Below are 19,711 nucleotides of genomic sequence, written 5' to 3' on the forward strand. Positions count from 1 at the left end.
AAATAAGTGCCCTTAAATCAAGATCCTTCCTCTCTTTTTTCACCATTATTATTCCTAGAGCAACTAATATAGCTACCTCTAGTGTAGTTACCTCTTTTTCCAAAAAAATATTTTTCCCATTATGTCTTTCTTTTATCTTGAATCACATTGTCAGATTTGTTTCTTTCTCCATAAAAATTCCCTCTACTTCTTTGATTTCTACCACATCTGCCTCTTTGTCTTTGATCATGTTTCTTCACCAATATTTCTTCAACTTTCAATGCATACTAATATGCTTCTTCTAAATTTTCCATCTTAACATACTTGATCTTATCTTGAATTGATGTCCTCAAACCATTCAGGTCTCTAGCCACTTTCTCAAATTCATCATCTACATGTCTAGATCCGATACCCAATTTGTAGAATTCATTAATATATTCCTTCACACTCATATCATTTTTCCTCAAATTTTTCATTTTCCTCAACAAATTAACTTGGAAATCCATAGTGAGAAACTTCTTTTTCATTTTTTCAATTATTTTTGCCCATTTCTTGATCTTTTCTTTTCCTCTCTTATGTCTCTTATTTTGCAAATGACCTCACCAAAGTGAAGCATGACCCTTCATATTATCCATCTCATAGATCCAATCTAATATAACATTAGTGTCAAGTCTTCCATCATAGAAAGAAACTTCAACAATAGGTCTAGCATTTTCCTTGACTCTCAAAATCCTTTCTTCATCTTGTTCAACTTTAGGTTCATGATTTGGATTAGATGTTGCTTCTTCATCTTCACTAACATCTTTAAGATGTACATCTCTTCTCAGGGCTATCTCAACAACTTCAAGTCTTGCTACAATCTACTCAACATGTTCATAACAACATTATCAGCATTTCCTCTACCATGAACCATCTTGACAAATATAGTTCTTGCAAGATTGTAAGATTTTTCAAATTATAAGTTAGATTTCAAATCTGGCACCCTACAACCAAGCCAACAAGGTTCTTCTCGATCCAATCCACAAGAAAGATATATGTTTTGATGTCACTTGTTGTAAGAGAGTATGAAAAAACAAGAGTTAAGGTGGAATAGACCAATCTTAAACCTACAAACAACCTCCTTGCTAAGAGTTACACATGGAAGCTTAATCAAATACACAACAAGGAACAATAGACTATATGAAACATTCAATAGGTGTAATTATTTCACTTCACATATAAATAAAGCACCATGTCTGGCTATAAGGCCTTTCGAGTTGTGGCCATATACAATGAGAATTACAAAATTAGATTCCAAGATCACATCCTTTATCTTCTTCTCTCTAAGCTTCTTACTTTCCTACATCTAACCAAGCTTCTTATATAGCCAACTAAGACACAAAATAACTATTCAAGCATTTAATGACATTATAGGTCCAGTCTTGGAAGAGTAAACTAAAACTCAAGTAAAGGACAACATAATATCATGCGCACTTAAGGATAGGTCTACACATGAGTTAAGAGTTGAATCCCAACTACACAATATTCTGTATCATCATATGAAACTTTTCGAAAAGAAACAATGTGCCTCACAGGATGAAAAATAGATGAAATAGATACCATAAATAATGACACAAATCTCAAAGAATATGAAACCATTGAGTATGCACACTTAGGAAAAGGATCGAGGATAAGTCCTTAACAAGATGCCAATAGTGCACATCCTAAAAACAAAAGCAGCAATGACTACTTTTAAGGAGATTGGATTTCCACAATCCTTGACAATTATGGTGCTTAGTTTTCATATTAGATTTTGTTGATATTTTCACCATCAATATTTTGAATCACACAACGTGATCCATCATCAAGATGAGAGAGAAAGAGATAAAATAATGTAAGTTGCAGATTTTGCATAGACTCATAAGATAAAGGGACCAAGAAAAGACTAATAAGAAAAATAAAACTAGAAAAATAAATATAATACAAATGGGTTAAAAGACTAAATAAGAAAGCATAAAGACCAAAGAAAAAAAGAACAAGAATTAAAAAATAAATGTTCAAAAAGAAATTAATAAAACCTAAGAAAATACATAATTAAGGGGAGAAATGAATCAAACATGAGATAAGAGGAAATGAAAATCTTTAAAATGTATCTAAAATATATGTGCAAGCCAAAAACATCCTATATGTGCAAGTACATAAAAATGTATCAGTAAAGTATGTGCATGTCAAAAACATCCTATATTGCACAAACCTATCAGTGAACACACACTTACGAATGTGTATGTGTGTGTGTGTGTGTGTGTGTGTACTTATGTGTACATATGTGTATATATATATATATACACACACATGTATGAACATGTGTATATATAATTGCATACATACATGTACATATACATGTATTCACTCATACCCATACAAACACTCTTTTATATATACGCATATATTTGTGATTATGTACATGTATAAGTGTGAAGAGGGTGTGTGTGTGTGCGTGAAAAGAAGAAAGAGGGACCATATAAATCTAAAGATTGCCACAAAAAAAAATATTAAGAACAACACAAACACACACACATATATGTATATATGTGCATATATATACATATATATATGGAGAGGACAGATGACAAAAGAAAATAAAAAATAATAAAATTCAAGAGAAGATGAAAGAGAAATAAAAAGGAAGAAAAGGGAGGAACCCAATCCATAAAAGAAGGCCAAAAAGGTAGTATATGTGGAAAGTAGTATGATCTTGTGGCACACCTTATATTGGTGAAATGGGTAGCTCTTTCCACACTGAGATCAAAGAGCGTATTACTGACATTAGGCATGATAGGGTTTACAAATAGACATTAGCTAAACATTCTTTTTCTACCAAACATTGCATATGTTTGGAAAACATGCAAATCATTTCCAATGAGGACAACTATTTCAAAAGAAAGCTTAAAGAAGTCATTGAAATTAATAACCACCCCGTCAACCACAATCATGATGATGGTTGGATCCTCAACCCCTCATGGCATCCTATGTTGTCCTCAAGGTAAAAATACCCATGTTGTGATGGTTAATCTCCTTCTCTCACTTTCCTTCATGCTTGGTCGCTCTCCCTCTCCTTGTTTCCTTTCCCCTCTCCTCTCTTCTCCTTCCTCTCCTTAGGTGGTCTGCGCTCCCCTTCCTCTAGGGTGGTAGTTGTGTTAGTTTCATTTTGGTTCTTACTTTCTTTTCATTGTTCTTGCAGTCATGTTTTGGTTTGTCTCGTTTGGGTTGGTGTAGTTTTTTTCAGTGTTTAGGTTCTTATTGGTGCTCTTGTACTCCTTTAGCTCTTGGATTCTCGTAGTTAGGCGTGTCTCAATTTCCACCTCTCTTTTTGGTCTTTTAGTTGCACTTTTGTCATGGGTTGTTCTGTTGTTGTTCTTCCTCTCTCTATGTTTCCATCCTATTTATACTTTTTTTACTTTATTATTATTTTATTGTTCTCTTATACATACATACATATATACATACATACACATATATATAGATGTGCATATGTACTTATATACTAGATATGTTTATTTATACACACACACACACATATATATCTATGTATATATATACATATACATATATATCTATATATACATAGATATATGTATATATATATCTATGTATTTATGTATATATACTACTTTTTTGGCCTTCTTTTGCAGATTTGGTTCCCCCTTTTCTTCCATTTTTTATCCCTCTCATTTTCTCTGAGTTTTATTATTTTTAATTTTGTTTCATCATATGTCCTCTCCATATATATGTATATGTATATGTGTATATATATGTATGCATATACATGTGTATATATACATGTATATGTATATATATGTGTACATACATATATATAAGAGAAAAATAAAAAAATAAAAAAGAAAAAAATTAAAAATAGGATGGAAACATAGAGAGAGGAAGAACAACAACATAAGCATATATTTATATGTATGTGTCTGTGTGTATATGTATGTATATATATGTATGTATGTATGTACATGTATATATGTATGTACATATATATGTATATATCTATGGCTTACATATACATACATATACACATAAATATGTAAAAGTTGGTGTACAAGATATATGCAAAACCCAATTTCATAGAAGCCACAATGATCACCTACAAGCAAAAATCCTGTTACATGGAAGAATGAAGCAAAGAAGAGAAGAGTGGCTCTTAAGATGAAAATTTATTGAAGAAAGGAATAAAATAAATATTGAGTGTTTCAATATACAAGGAGTGAGCTCCTTATAAAGGAAATCAAACAATCTACATAAGGTGACTTGCTAAACAAGTTACCATAGAAAACCCTAAAGTTGACCTAACCCTAAAGGGATAATGTGATATTTAATAAAAGGAAATTTTTATTAAATGTCATCCACATGAAGTGACAAAAGTCAAGCTTCAATAGTGATTGAATAGTGATTTGCAATAGTGAAATCTTAAGTGTAGATAAAGGTAATTAACCTTTACTCTAACACCCCCCCTTAAGATGAGCGAAAATGCATAAAGAAACAAGGAAATAATAAAGCAAAAGGAAAATTGGGTCCCAACAAAAAAGCCTGATTAGGTACCCAGTCACAACCAAATCTTTATAAAGTGGAGAAATAGATAAAATCGCATGGGAAAAACTCTACTCCGAAAATGAGATGAGAAAACAAGCAAAAAAAATGAAAGGAAGGAAGGCCTCACTAAGACCCCTAAAGGACAATTTCCTTCACCCCAAGCATGGTGCACAACTAAAGATTTAGTGAAGATGTCAGCAACCTACACTTTTGTAGGTATGTACTCCAAGAGGAGAGCACCATAATGAATCAATTAGTAGATGAAATGCATGTGGATCTCAATATGTTTAGTATGTTGATGCTCCATTGGTTTGCGAGAAATATGTATGGCACTTTGATTGTCACACCAAATCACAGTGGGACTATCAAGAGGAAACCCAAACTCAATCATCAACTATCGAAGCCACAATATCTCTTGACTAGCTAACACTATTGCTTGGTACTCGGCCTTTGTATATGATAATGTAATAGCAGACTGCTTCTTACAAGACCATGTGATAGTACCTTGAAGTCAAGATAAAAAATAAAACTAGAATTAGACTTCCTATCATCAGTGTCGCCAGCCCAATATGAGTTCATAAAGCCAACAATGTGTGGGAAACCAATAGTGTAATGAATACAAAAATGTGTAGTTCCCTGAATGTACCTCAAGATACATTTGGCAGCTTGCCAATGGCTCTCATGAGGGTCATGGGAAAATCAAGAAACAAGACCAACCAAAAAGGAGAGATCGAGATGATTGTGTGTTAGGTACAACAAACTGCCAACCAACTATCAGTACAAAGTAGGATCCACTAAAGCTATAGGATATGTGGTAGACAAGGCAACACCTGACTAAAATGGTGTAGGTGTAGGCTTGCAATCAAACATGTTGAAGTGTTGTATCATATCTATTAGCATGAATGTTGATGCTATGGGGGAGCATTGCAGAACATTGATGTGATGTTTTCATGATTGTATTTGTCATTGATGACAACATAGTAATAAGTTTGTAAAAGACTAATAGAGTAGTAGACTATGATTTTTGTATTGAGAACATTATATTACTTGTTTGATGATGTGTAGTTTCCAATGCATACTATAGTGTGTATTTGTTACAAGGGTAAGTGCACAAAATCTAATTTGACAATGTACAGAAGATATGGTTGATCTACAGAGAACCGTATGGAAACAAAATATTAGGAAAGTAGTTCCTATTGTGCAATTGCTTCATCACAAATATAGTGAAGGATTGTGTAGTTAACTAGAGAGTATATTAGCCATTGATGATGTCAGAGAGTGCACATGTACAAAATTCACATGTGTAAATTTTTTTTTATAACTATGATCTGACAACATTAATTGAATGTGTATTGATTTAGTTAACGTGTTGTAATTTAGTGGGAAGTCGAATCAAGGATTTATTATTGAGCATGGTATAAAGGAAAGATGTTTTCCATGTTCAATTCATCATTATTTTAGAGAGTAGATGATCTACTTGCAAATCATTAAGTAGTAGGGCAGAGTGAGTTACTAATGCATGTAACCTTAAGGGTTATTGTTACTAAGAAAAAAGTTCTAGATTTGATCACATGGTTTGAAGGACAAGAAGTCTGACATGCTGGACAGAGGAGGAAGTAAACCTTGTTTCACATCTACTATTCTAAAAGGAATAGTAATAAGGTCAATATGACAATGGATTCATTGATCTGTTCCTGAAGTTGTTTGGACAATGAGTTCAACTATCTTGCACAACTCCTAACAAGGTTGGAATCTCCTACCAAGGATTCAAAGTCTCCTAATAGGGACTCTTTATACAAAATGTTGTAATAAGACCCCTAACAGGGTCCATCCTCTAACAAGGAATATTCATATTAGTACATCATCTTGTGGGCACCATTCCCACCGAGGTTTTCTCTCTGATCCAGGGTTTCCCTAGTCAAAATATCTGGTGTAATTATTTATGTGCATCTCTTTATGGTTATTGTTTATTTTGGTTTAATGGTCAAAATTGTTTAAGAGGATAAATGTTTTAAATTGGCATATAACTAATTCACCCCCCCTCCCCCCCCAAGTTATATTGGTGGACTATTGTTTCTAACAATATCAAGAGCATACTTTTGTTGACAAATGGAAATACTATTGAAAGTCTAAGTAATCTGTAGGCTCAAAAGATAGTGTAGAAGTCCAAGATTGGTCATCTCAAACTGCTCCATCAATGCTCGTTGAGTACTCTGAATCATAGGAGATGAGCTATTGGTAATGATGAGATCATCAACATAGAGAACAAGCATCACAATATCATCCCCCTAACGTTGAATGTACACCGTATGATTAGAATGATAGTGTGTGAATTTTTTAGAAAGTAAAAATGAGTTTATCTTCTCATACCAAGCACAAGGGGCTTTTTTGAGACCATACAATGAACATCAAAGTCTAAAAACTAATGAAGAGTCATGCACAAAGCCCTGAGGCTACTCCATATAGATCTCCTCTTGAAGATCACCATGCAAGAATGCACTCTTCACATCCATCTAAAATATCGGCCATCCCTATGAAGCTGTTAGGGAAAGGACAAAGAAAATAGAATTCATTTTGGTTATAGGGGAAAAATTTTCAAAGTAATTAATAACCTCAACCTACAAGAATCCCTTCGCAACAAGATGTGCTTTGTACTTATCAATAGAGGCATCTGCAACATACTTGGTATGGTACAACCACTTGTACTGAACCAAATTTCTTCCTTTCAGAAGAGTACAAAGATCCCAAGTGTGATTCTTCATCAAAGAAGAATACTCCTCATCCATAGCCAAATCCCACTTTGGATGTCTAGTTACCTCTTAAAATCTCTATGGATCTATGGAAATAGCATGACTCAGAAGACTAGAACCAAATGTTTTAGCTTGAGTGTGATGGGTATCAGTAGGATCTCCTGCCAAAGGACCAACTGACTTAACTATTACATGGGCCCACCTAGGAAATGGTGGAGTAATTGGTGGTGATGGAGGAGGCGGATGTGGTGGATCATCATCTGCATCATCATCAAAAGATGGAACATCATCAAGAGATGAAGAGGAAGGAGTAGACAATGAGGAGGAATCCAAGGAGGGAGAATCTAGAGGAGGAAAGCATTCTTCAAATTGGACATCTCGTTGAAATAAGACCTCTCTAGACTCAAAATCAAACAATCTGTATGCCTTCACATCCTCACAGTAGCCAACAAAGATGAGTGGATGACTCTTCTTCTCCATAGATTTCCTCTAAGCATTAGGAATAAAAGCCCATGCCTCACTACCAAAAACTCAAAATATAAAAACATTGGGCTTGGCATGAGACCAAGCCTTCTTAAGATTCAAATATCATAGTTCCTTATGGGGCATTTGATTCTAAATGTAGTTGGCACAATTGATTGCTTCAGCCCAAAATGAAGATGACATATCTCATGACTCAATCATGCAATTTTCCATCTCTCGAAAGGTTCTGTTATTTCTCTTGGAAACACCATTCTATTGAGGGGTGTGTGGAACTAAAAGTTGACAAAGTAAGCCATGATCAATGCAAAAATCTATGAATGCCTGATTTACATACTCCCCCCATTATCTGTGCATATCCTTCTGAGAGAAAAACTAGATTGCTTCTCCACAAAAGTCTTAAAGATTTGGAAGGAATCAATGACATTAGATTTGTACTTAAGAAAGTACACCCATGTACATTTAGAGAAGTCATCAATGAATGTGAGCACATAGTGGGCCCCTGAAAAAGGAGTAGGAAAGGACATAAGATCACTATGGACCAACTCCAAGGGTGCCTTAGTACGAGTGGCTATTCTTGAAGGAAAGGGATCTCAATGATGTTTGTTGAGAACACATCCATGACAAACACAATCCCAATCCGTGCAAGAGATCTATGCTTGCCCAGAAACAAGTACCTATGTACTCATTTGTTGTAAATAATAGTAGTCGATATGCCCAAAATGTTCATGCCAAGGCTTGCTCATAAATTCTGCATGTGCAACAAGAGAAGGACCCACAGTTTTTGAACCCTAAAATCCATCAAATCAGTATAAGTGAGACTGGGAATCCATACTACTAGTAGCAATAACTAAATTTGGATCAAGGAGATCTTGAATAACCACATCATGTGGTGAGAACTTAGTTATCTCACCAAAGCTAGAAAGGCGAATCTGGTAAATAGAAAGAAGGTTCATAGAAATGTTAGGAACTAGAAGAATGTCCTAAAGAAAAACACCATGTAGTGAAACTAAACCTAAGCCAAGAACTAGGAGCTATGTAGAGTTACCAACTACAATATGTGATGTGGCACTATGAACAAGTGTGGTAACCAAATCTGGTGAGTGAGCCATATGATGTGAAGCACTAGAATTGATGATCCAAGATGATCCTAAAGATATGGCTCATGCATGAAGAGTGTGACCCTTCCCTGTAGATGAGAAAGATGGCTAAGGAGAGGAGATGTGATGCTACTACATAGCTTTCTCTAAATCCTCTAACCATTTCCAACACCTGGAAACTGGATGTCCTTCCTTGCCACAAAAACTACAAGTATTACATATGGACTTCTTAGTCTTAGAGGAAGACTCACCAGACTTGGAAAATTTACCATTCTTAGGGTTGGATTGTGGTTTGAAAGGAGACTATGTAGATGGCTTGGAGGGATGCTCACAACCAACTGAACCTCTCTTGGGTTTTGATGTCTGCTTCTTCTTCACAGTAGATGATTGGGCAACCAATGCCATGGTCTTTGATCCTAATAGAGAATCCAATTGAGAAAGCTTGGCCTATTCTCTAGTCAATGGATCACAAAATTCCTCAAATGTTGGCATGATGAAATTTGAACCTAATGCATCCATAGTGGAGTGAAAGGTAGAGGAGAAAATTTGAAAGTTTCCTTGAAGCTTTAATAGTGTCAAGAAAATGAATTCTTTATATGTCTTTGTCTTTCCATAACCTTGTAAAAATGATCTTTGTTGCTTGAACTTCATCAGAAAGTCCTCAATGGATGAAAAAAGTTAGGTACTAGTGAAGTAAGTTTGGCCTCAAGTTGGAGTGCTCTCAACTCATTCATTGTACCAAATAATGATTCAAACTTAAGCCACATATCTCAAGGAGTATTACACTCATGAAGATGGAATCACAAGCTATCTAAAATGATCAAATAAATTTGACCCATGGCTTCATCCATTTTATTAGAGTGATGAAATGATTGCCATGGACTCTAAAATAGAGGTTAATCCTCATTCAAAAAAGACCATAATCCTTTAGAATGAAGAAGTTGTGTCATGGAAATCTTCCATGTATGATAGTTATGTGGGGATAGAGGATTCAGACTAGAAGAGGCCTCGACCATTGTGAAAAGAGTAGATTGTGTGTTACAAATGTAGGAATAATTGAAATAATACCCCCCACAATACAAGAAATTGAACCCCAACAGCTAAAAATAATGCGTACACAATTAGAAAAGAAAAACCACTTTAGATAAGTGACTTAGTTACCTTTCAAAGATTTTGACAAATAGGACAGTAGATATGGATAGAGCATTTTAAAAGATTTCCAATGCCTTTTCATTGGCTGAAAATAGAGCTCGGACACTAAAGATATGGCCCCCAAAGTGAAGAAAAAGAAATTTGGCCTTTGACAATGAAAATAGGTGACTAAATAGAATCAAAATTTGATTCAACCTCCACCATCATGACAAGATTAGAACCAGCTTTCTAGAATTTTTTTTTTTTTCAAAAATGGACTCTAAATGCTCAAGTTATGAGCAAAAAACTGAACACTGCTCCTTATGGCCTAGAAGGGCATCCAAACTACTAATGTAGTGGTGATGTCATCTTCTTACTACAAACAATTTGATGGTCATTTGGCTCTCAAGGGAAAAAGGAGATACTAATGAGGTGTTGATGTGTCAACTGACTTGACTAATGATGTGGTGCTACTATGGTTAAAATGAGTCACAATGGTGTGGCAGGGCCATGTGGTTGGAACAATTGAGGTGCCATGTAGAAGTCTGCATGGGTGTTGCATGGAAAATGTTGGTAGGGTCGCCACAAGTAGTGGTGCATTGGAAATGGTCAATGGAGTGTCAAAGCAGTGGTAGTGGTAGGGCCAAGTGGTGCATTAGTGATGGTTAGCAGTAAGTGGCATCTAGTCCACTACTGTTAGCTGAGTGGCGACGGTGGCAGTAGTAGGGTCAGGTGGCGTTGTGGTGGTGTTGAAAAACAGGTGATGCTCACAGGACAACTGTGAGCTGCCATGTGGCAGCCTATGGGCAGTCCATTTGAATTTTTATTTTATTTTATTATTTTTTTCTCTTGCCTCATATAGCGTGCCCAGGCATCCAAATGCCAACGATGTCCAAACAGGAAATTTTTTATATGAAAATAGGGGTTTTTGGGCACTCTAAATCTAATGGTGAGGTATATTTGCATTGAAAGTGTACCAAACAATTGACCCTCCCAAATCCACAAAAAAATGCAAAATAGGTCAAGAAAAAGCCTCCAACAACAACTTTGTATAAAATGGACAAACTTTATATGAAAATGGGGGGTTTTGGCCCTTCTGAATCCAATGGTGAGGTTCATTTGGACTCAAACTACACCAAAAAAATACCCCCTTTAGAACCTAGAAAAAGGGTATCTAAAACCCTTCAATCCAAAAGCTTCAATGAAGAACTTCAAACACAAACAAGTAGCTATAGGAATGATCTGATACCATGTAGAAGTTGGTGTGCAAGATATATGCAAAACCCAACTTCATAGAAGCCACAACAGTCACTTGTAGGCAAAAATCTTGTTACATGGAAGAATGAAGCAAAGAAGAGAAGAGTGGATCTCAAGGTGAAAATGTATTCAAGAGAGGAAAAAAATGAATATTGAGTGTTTCAATATACAAGAAGCGAGATCCTTATAAAGGAAATCAAACAATCTACATAAGGTGACTTGCTAAGCAAGTTACCATTTTAGGAAATCCTAAAGTTGACCTAACCCTATAGGGATAATGTGATATTTAATAAACAAAAACTTTTATTAAATGTCACTCACATGATTCACTTTGAATGTCATCCACATGAAGTGACAAAATTCAAGCTTCAATAGTGACTAAATAGTGATCTACAATAGTGAAATCTTAAGTGTAGATAAAGGTAATTAACCTTTACTCTAACAACATATATATGTTGGTATCTCTAACCAATATTGTCAATTAGTGTCAATCACTCAATAATGTACAAGGTAGAGTCAGATGGTCATCATTGTGACCAAGCTACTCTACATAGGTCGAGTCATGTACATAAGATAGTATGTACAGAGTAATTCTATAGAAGCCAAGTAAGTATGGTCATAGATAAATTTTCTATATGTACTAAGCTAGCTCATCAGTGACCAAGCAAGTCATCAACGATTGAGTGAAATTCCAAGTATATAAGTACTGAGTAATATAGTATGTGTTGAGCATAGTATATGTCGAGCATCATAAGATTAATCAAGGCTGAGCAACAACAATTGTGAGGACCAATAACAATAGAAGCTGAGCAATGTAGAGTGTACATAAAAGTTAGGAATGGAATAGAGTTTTAGGAAAAATGATTATTAGGTCAACTTGGAAGGATTATTTAAGTTTTGAAGAGGTTGTTATAGAACATATAATACTTGAAGAGGTTGTTACAAAACATTTACATGGTATGGATCACATATCCCCATGTATATATTAATTGATCAAGATGAAGAGACAAAACATGGAACCATCTAGAAGACTCTTTATGGAATTTGTATATATCAATGATCCTAACCTAGATCATAAGTGATCATATGCGTGCATGTGAAGATCAAAGAGGAGAAGATAAGAAGTCATTCAAAGATTTTGTTATCATCTAAAAAAACAAGTGACCTATTCATAAGCAATGAAAGTGGAAGGAAAAGACAAGAGTAATCAAATTAGAGGAGAGGATCTATTAGAAAGGAGAAGACTCAAAATTAGCTTGCAGAGAAAATTGAGAGTTAGGTATTGAGTCAATTTTAAATAGACTTGAATTAGGGTAAATCTCTTAACAAAGTGGCCTTAACAGATCTTTGTAAATATCCTAACAGAGTCCTTACTTAGTTGTTAGTGTAAAATTATCTAACAAGGTGAAACCTAACATTTTCTTAAGTCTTTAATACGACATACTCTTCACATAGTAGATCATATATTATGGTAAAAAATTGTAACCTTAACTAGTCAACTTTATTACTACAGTAGTGAATATTTGTGGGTGTCATCCCCACCATAGTTTTACCTTCACCTTGGAGGGTTTCTAAGTAAAAAATATTGTGTTATGCATTATTACTTTCATGCATGTGATTGAATTGATTTACATATTACAACAAGTTTACATTTATTGTATTACATGCATAAGTTATTATTGGATGTGGATGAATATGTGAAAATGTATAAATAGTTATAGATTCTAATTCACCCCACCCCTCCCATCTTAGTATCTAGTTTACTCCTCCATAAATCAACTATATATATAGTTCTTAATTTTTCTTTTGTGGTGGTCTTTAGATTTATATGGTTCCTCTTTCTTCTTTCCACACATGCACATCCCCACACACTTACATATATACACACAAACACATGTATATATATATATGTATATATACATATATTTATTTATTAGATACATAAATATATACATTTATTAGATACATACACACGCATATATATACATTTTGACATATGTATTTACATACATGTATATGTGCATGTATGTGTGCAATTATATACACATATTCTGATGAGGATACAACCCAAAACAAAAATGAACATGACAAGAAAAGGGGAATATTATTATAAGAAGTGATATGCTATTACATCCAGTACAAAAAAAATAGACTCCACAACATGCCCTATGGGCTTATAATGTTATCAAATTTTGGAGAAAACCCTTCTCATAGTACTTTCTCCCAAACTCCACCAAAAACTACCTTTACAATGCCCGAAATGTCCTTAAGCAACCCAAATTAGGTTTAGGGATAGGAATACATTTTAGAATATGCCATTTGGTATCCACCACCAAAATAGAAGGTTCTAGAAAACTTGTCACAAGTCGATGTAAAATTAGAAGAATCCAGAAATGGTAGTCCAACTTCTGGAACGCATAACTTTTGATCCAAGAGTTTGATTGATGAACCATTTACATTTTTGGAAAGCTCTCCAAACGCTCTATACCCTAATGGACTAGCTTGTCTCATCCCCCATTTTTTGTGCCCATACAAGGCCATTTAGTGTCTCAAATTTGACTTTGAAGTGCTCTTTGGAGGTCTCCAGGCAACTTAAAACTGTAATAACCTTCAAACCGTAAAGCCTTTTGACCTAATTCTTTTTCTAGAGTGCTTTAAATTACAAGTATAATCATCCTTCTAACTGACATCCTCTAACTCATTATAATTATGGCTCAATTACAAAATAACCTATTTTTTACATTGGCACATATCCCAAGGTACTCAAAAACTCTAATCTAGAAAACCAATAGTGGAGCTATGAGAGTTGGAATCTTTATTTGATCCAAATGGGTATCCATAAATTAAAACACTTTAAATAGAAACTAACACTAAGCATATTTTTGGGTGATACAACACTAGTACATTTGACCCCATTTTTAGACCAAAATTTTCGACCATCTATTAAAATGGCATCAAATTGGTCACAATAGGCAAGGAAAAATATATTTTTTTAATCCATGCCCATGTTGGTCAAAATTTTGACCAATACGGGCATAACATGTTAAAGTAAAAAAGGGGCAAGTTAGGGTTTATTGTTATGAGCGCGCACGAGAGTTACACAAGCATTTCATTTGGAGCGCATGACCTACACAGGCATTTCATGTGGTTGTAATGTATGATCACGGTACTTAGAGACCTCAAGGATTTGGCTTCATCACTTATGACTCGAAAGATGCTGTGGAGGTTGTTGTGCAAAAGCCCTTTCATGAGTTTAATGGAAAGATGGTAGAGGTCAAGCGGTTGATCCCCAAGGAACAATCTACTCAGAATGCCAGGTATACTTCAAGAGGAGGCCGAGGAGGGAATTTTGGATATGGCTTCAATTTGAGTGTGGCAGGACCCTATGGGCCTAGAATGAATACTAAGCATGTTGTTGCTCTAAGAGGTAGAGGTGGGTTCACTTCATATGGACCTACTAGAAGTGGACACAATGCACCTGGGGCTAGCTATGGAAATGGTGTAGGATATGGACCTACAATGAATGGAGGCAACTATGACAGTTCTTCTTTTTGAACCAACCCAACCTATTCTACCAGCATAATTGGCACTTATGGAGGAGCTCCCACTAGCTATGGCAATCCAACAACCAGAGCTTATAAAAACAATCCAACTCTAGTGAGAAATATGTGGGGTAATGGAACTATACCATATGTTGGAGGAAATAGGAGCATAAGTGGTTATGGTGGAGGTACAACATGGGGCTTAGGTCAAGGTAGTAATAACCAAGAAAATGAAAGTGTTGTTGGGTATGCAAGTGGCTATGGAAGCTCTATAAATATCTATGGCTCAAGTGTCGGTGCTTATCTAGCACAAAATAGTGGGTATGGAACTGAAGTGGCAACATATAGCTCAACAATAGGGACCTATGGAGGTACATACACTAATAGTTACAACAACTCTACTTATGGAGACTCGGCTTGGAGATCAAAACCATATGATCCTATTGGAGCATATTCAGTAGGCTATGAGCTAAGCACAGTTAGAGATTGGTTGCATAAATTAACCCCATCAACATACATTTAGGCTATTGAGATAAACCTACCGATGGATATAGAGGTGAGATAATCAATATGATTCAGAAATATTTTCTATTTTCTTTTGCAATGTTATTTTTCAGAGGCAAGTTTGTTTTCAGGCCTTTTTCATGGACCAATTAGGATTAGTCTCAACTTTATGCTTATTCATACTTTTTTTCAAAAAAATTGTTGTTTTCTTGAGGAATAAATGTTAAATTTTTTGTGAAAATCTATTATATTTTTCAATTTTTAAAATTTGATCAACAATATATTTTGTATAGAGAATAGTTGCATCCCATTGTAATATGACATGCCTATACATATACTATATTAAGTGCTAATTAGAGTAAGATTACATTTATTCTTGCAAATTTTATTCTTGCCTATGTATTTTTGTAGTTGAGAGGACAATACAATCTCTCTAATCTTTTGAAGCTAAGGTGATCTGGTTGATACTGCAATTATTTGGAGTTTTTTTGCAGTTGAGATACACTAAATATATCATTGATGTAATATTTATGGTTTGTGTATTTTAGCAATTTAGATAGTATGATCCAATGCATACATTTACCAAGGAATGGAAATTTCTATGTGAAATTAATTACAAGTATTTTGGTTTGGGTCATGTTTTAGATCTTAGTTCTAGCTAACGTTATAGTCAAATTTAATGATCAGGTTAGGCTGTAGATATTTAGTCACATTGTGAGTGACTTGGTTTGTTTCTCAACATGTGACCTAAACTGTATGTCTGATTCAATTAAGTATATTCTCTAGTTTTGTATGGGTGTTTGCAACTTTTGTAATGGCAGTTGTATTGAATATTGGTCCAAACAAGCATCTAGTTGTATCTTTTTAATTCCTCTTTCAATTTTATTTTGAAGTGTCCATGATAGACTCATGGGCTGAATAGAATCTTATTGAATCTCTTATGCCTAAGATGATCAAGTGATTGATATTGTTTTCAATTATTCTTGTGTCATATTATGTAGAGCAACAAGTAGGATGGACATTAATCACAAAGATAAAGTTGCAAGGATTATATTTTGTTTTAAGGATGTCCAATAAGAATTTGAATGTGATCCTGAATGAAACATAGGAATTCTGGTTTTGAATAAATCAAATTACAATTTTTATAATGATGTTTGTTAAATTTTAGCTTTCCTTTTAACAGTATATCTACATTTTATGTTGGTACCTTTTTACAATTTTCAGTACGGCACACTAGCGAAATCTGTAAAATGTATTATTTGGTTTATTATTTTTCATGGTAAGGAAGTGTTGTTGAGATCATTGTGAATGGAGAAATGGTCACTATCTACCAAGTCTTGGTGAGGTCAATACTAATAGGATGTGCATGCTCAATTCTCCCTTACTATGCCTTTTGGTTTGGTCAATACTCTACAGTATAAAAGTGAAACTACTTAAGTATGAGCCTTGATGCTTTTGCAACTCACCTCTTTTTTTTCACAATCCCCATTGTCTTGTTGCTTACTAATTATATATATATATATATATAATCGATAAAAGGTCAAAGTCAAGATCATTATTATTATGTGTTGTGATCAATTCTCATATAAGATGCTCACAATTTACCGTTGTGTTGTAGGCTCTTGCCTTATATGCAATGTATTGTTATTTATTAGGCATATATAACAATATAAATATCCATAACTTTTTAAATTCAATTTGAGATTAAAATACAACATTCTTTACCATGGTTTCTCATTGTTTCTTAACTCGCTTTAATTATGTTATTTTTTATGTATGATGAGCGTGCAAATGACACGTTTTCTCCTAAAAGTGGGAATAGTAACTAAAATTTTCCTTTGCCCATCTTTATTTTCACTTTCTTCAAGGTAGTCCCAAGCCTTGTATTCTTCTATTTACCATCTTGGGTTAGATCTATTATTATATAAAATAATAATAGAGGAGATGTTCTTGAACATGATTATGGTCATCAATTTGAAAAGTCACATTTAGAATTGTATCCACACATCCATACCTATAATGGCTTTAAAAAAATGCAAGGGTTGGCACATCTTGGGTTGGCACATTGCTTAAACACTAATCTTAAATCTGATTTCTCATAAGGTTGTAACAATAACAAGGGAGTCACCATTGGTCTGTACTTCTTGCATTAGAAAGCTACAACTTCTCTTAAACCCTTCAAAGCCATGAAAGTCTTTGCTTTATTGTTATTTTTAGAGCCAATAAAAAATGAAGCACCATTAATAGGCACTTCAATGTACATGTATAATATATTTTTAAAAATATAACATATATAATATAAACTAGTGATACTCATAATTGCCAATAAACAAAACATTTAAGCACCTCTTAATATGAAAAAAATGGAAATACTCATAAAAACATAATCTAGGGATTTGTTAAATGCTAATAAATGATGAAAAATTGCAATCAATATTTAAATTTAATAATCTTCATATTGCTTTGCATCAAAAGCATCAATTCAACATCTGGTTCAACTTCACTTGGACCACAATGAGTGACAATTCCGCTTCCACTAGCCATGTGTTGTACAAGCTATCTCATGTAAAGAGATTTCTAGAAAATTGTGCAACAATAACATCTATGTCAATACACTCAAAGGTTAGATCCCAATTCCTTGTCACCTCTTCATTATAATCAAGTTTCATACATGATAGGAGATCGTGAAAGTAATGGGGGTCTAGTACTAGAGACATTAATGGGGTTGAGGGGTAGTTCACTAGTGGGTTTTGTGTGGGGGGGCTCATGATGCAAGATAGGGTTGAGGGATAGATGCCCTGCCATAGAGTCCATATTAAGACTTCTGGAGCCACACAAGCCTTCATGATGCATGCCATCTTCACAATTTTATCACTGAAGGGTGGAATTAGGTGCATAGTCTTTTATGTGTTTATAAAATGTTATTAAAAATAAATTTCCCCTATTCATCAAAATAGTTAATCACATCAAAGCATCTAAGATCCACATTAAGAGGGGAAGCAAGACATGGTCACATGGTACACTATTGGACACACATTGCACACAAAGTCTTTACTTCAAGGACCTATAGGCAAAACATTCCATCCATAAAAAAATATTTCTAAAAATGAGTTAATCACATGCATTTTACACTTGAGCCTTCACTCTTGCTACTAATGCACAAAAAATTGCCTAAGAATGCACACATGCCATGAAATTTCAATTTCAAATAATTAATCATCTACAAATACAATAAGGTACTAGATTCTATCACCAAAAAATGATGGTGCATTATCAATTTACAGATGTAGTTATACTACACCAATCCCATTTTTTTGATAATTATTTTCATATTGATTAATACTTGTTGATATATAATTAGTAGCTTTCTAGGAATTCCCAATTAACATTGCTAATTTAGAATGTAAATTATGATTTAAAGTGAGTTAAAATAAGCGGTGTCTGGGTATTAAATTACACACAATACTGACAAGATTGCAATATCAACCACCTAACCATTCTATCAAATTACTTTCTTTCCAGTAAGTCCAACTGCCATGTAGAAGAATAAATTTTGGTTAGTAGGTTTAGTTGATGAGGATTCTCACTGCTAAAGTAAAATAAACCTCCAAGTATAAAGTTGATCCTTTAAACACAAATAAGCTATATTTTTTTGTTACTCCCACAAATAAGCTATGTTTTTCTAAGTGTTTGGAGATGTTTCCACAAGTTGTTTCTATTTTCTCTTTCTATGCTACCTCCTGTGAATTGTTTGGCATCTATTATTTAAGTTTCAAATTTTATTTTGTTGTATGAGTAAGGAGGGCTCATCTTTGCCAGTATATCTCCTCTCCACTTTTCCTTTGTCCAAAAATGTAATCATTATTCTGCTGAATCAATTATTTTTAATTAATTTTTTGGTTAAGCATATAAATTGTGCTCTATTCTCATAGTTATCTTCTTCCTTTATGTTTTATATATTCTTGATGTCCATAACAAGAAGATTGGTAAGGATTTAATTATTGGCTCAATATTTACACACTTAAATTTAAGAAAAGTTTGGTCCATCCTTGCATGGTTTGCATCTTCTTTATTGATTGGTCTTACTTATTTATATGATAATAGTAGATGCTTCCAAGTAGCCCACTATGTAGGAGATCACAACAGCAATAGTAGAGGTCAGTTTTAACATAATTTATTTTTGCAAAGTTTATGTGCTTTTGAAATTATCATGATCAAATAAGATTCTTAAGAACAATAAATAGATATACATAAGCAACAATAGAATACATAATGCTTTATCCATACTATGCCTATGAGGTTCCTTCTTTGTTTGCTAATGAGTTGGGAGCCATGCTAACCTTTTTTTTATTCCATTATTTATCTTTTCTATGAAGTTTCTCTGGCCAAGTCA

General features: G+C 34.1%; 1 pseudogene; it reads left to right on the forward strand.

Moving 5' to 3' along the window:
• Positions 1-15,337, forward strand: part of LOC149540944 (uncharacterized) — a 43,487-nt pseudogene extending 28,150 nt beyond the window's left edge.
• The last annotated feature ends 4,374 nt before the right edge of the window (positions 15,338-19,711 follow it).

The sequence above is a fragment of the Cupressus sempervirens genome, chromosome 9 (genome assembly GCF_028749045.1).
Source record: "Cupressus sempervirens isolate cs-2001-9-10 chromosome 9, ASM2874904v1, whole genome shotgun sequence".
Taxonomy (NCBI): Eukaryota; Viridiplantae; Streptophyta; class Pinopsida; order Cupressales; family Cupressaceae; genus Cupressus; species Cupressus sempervirens.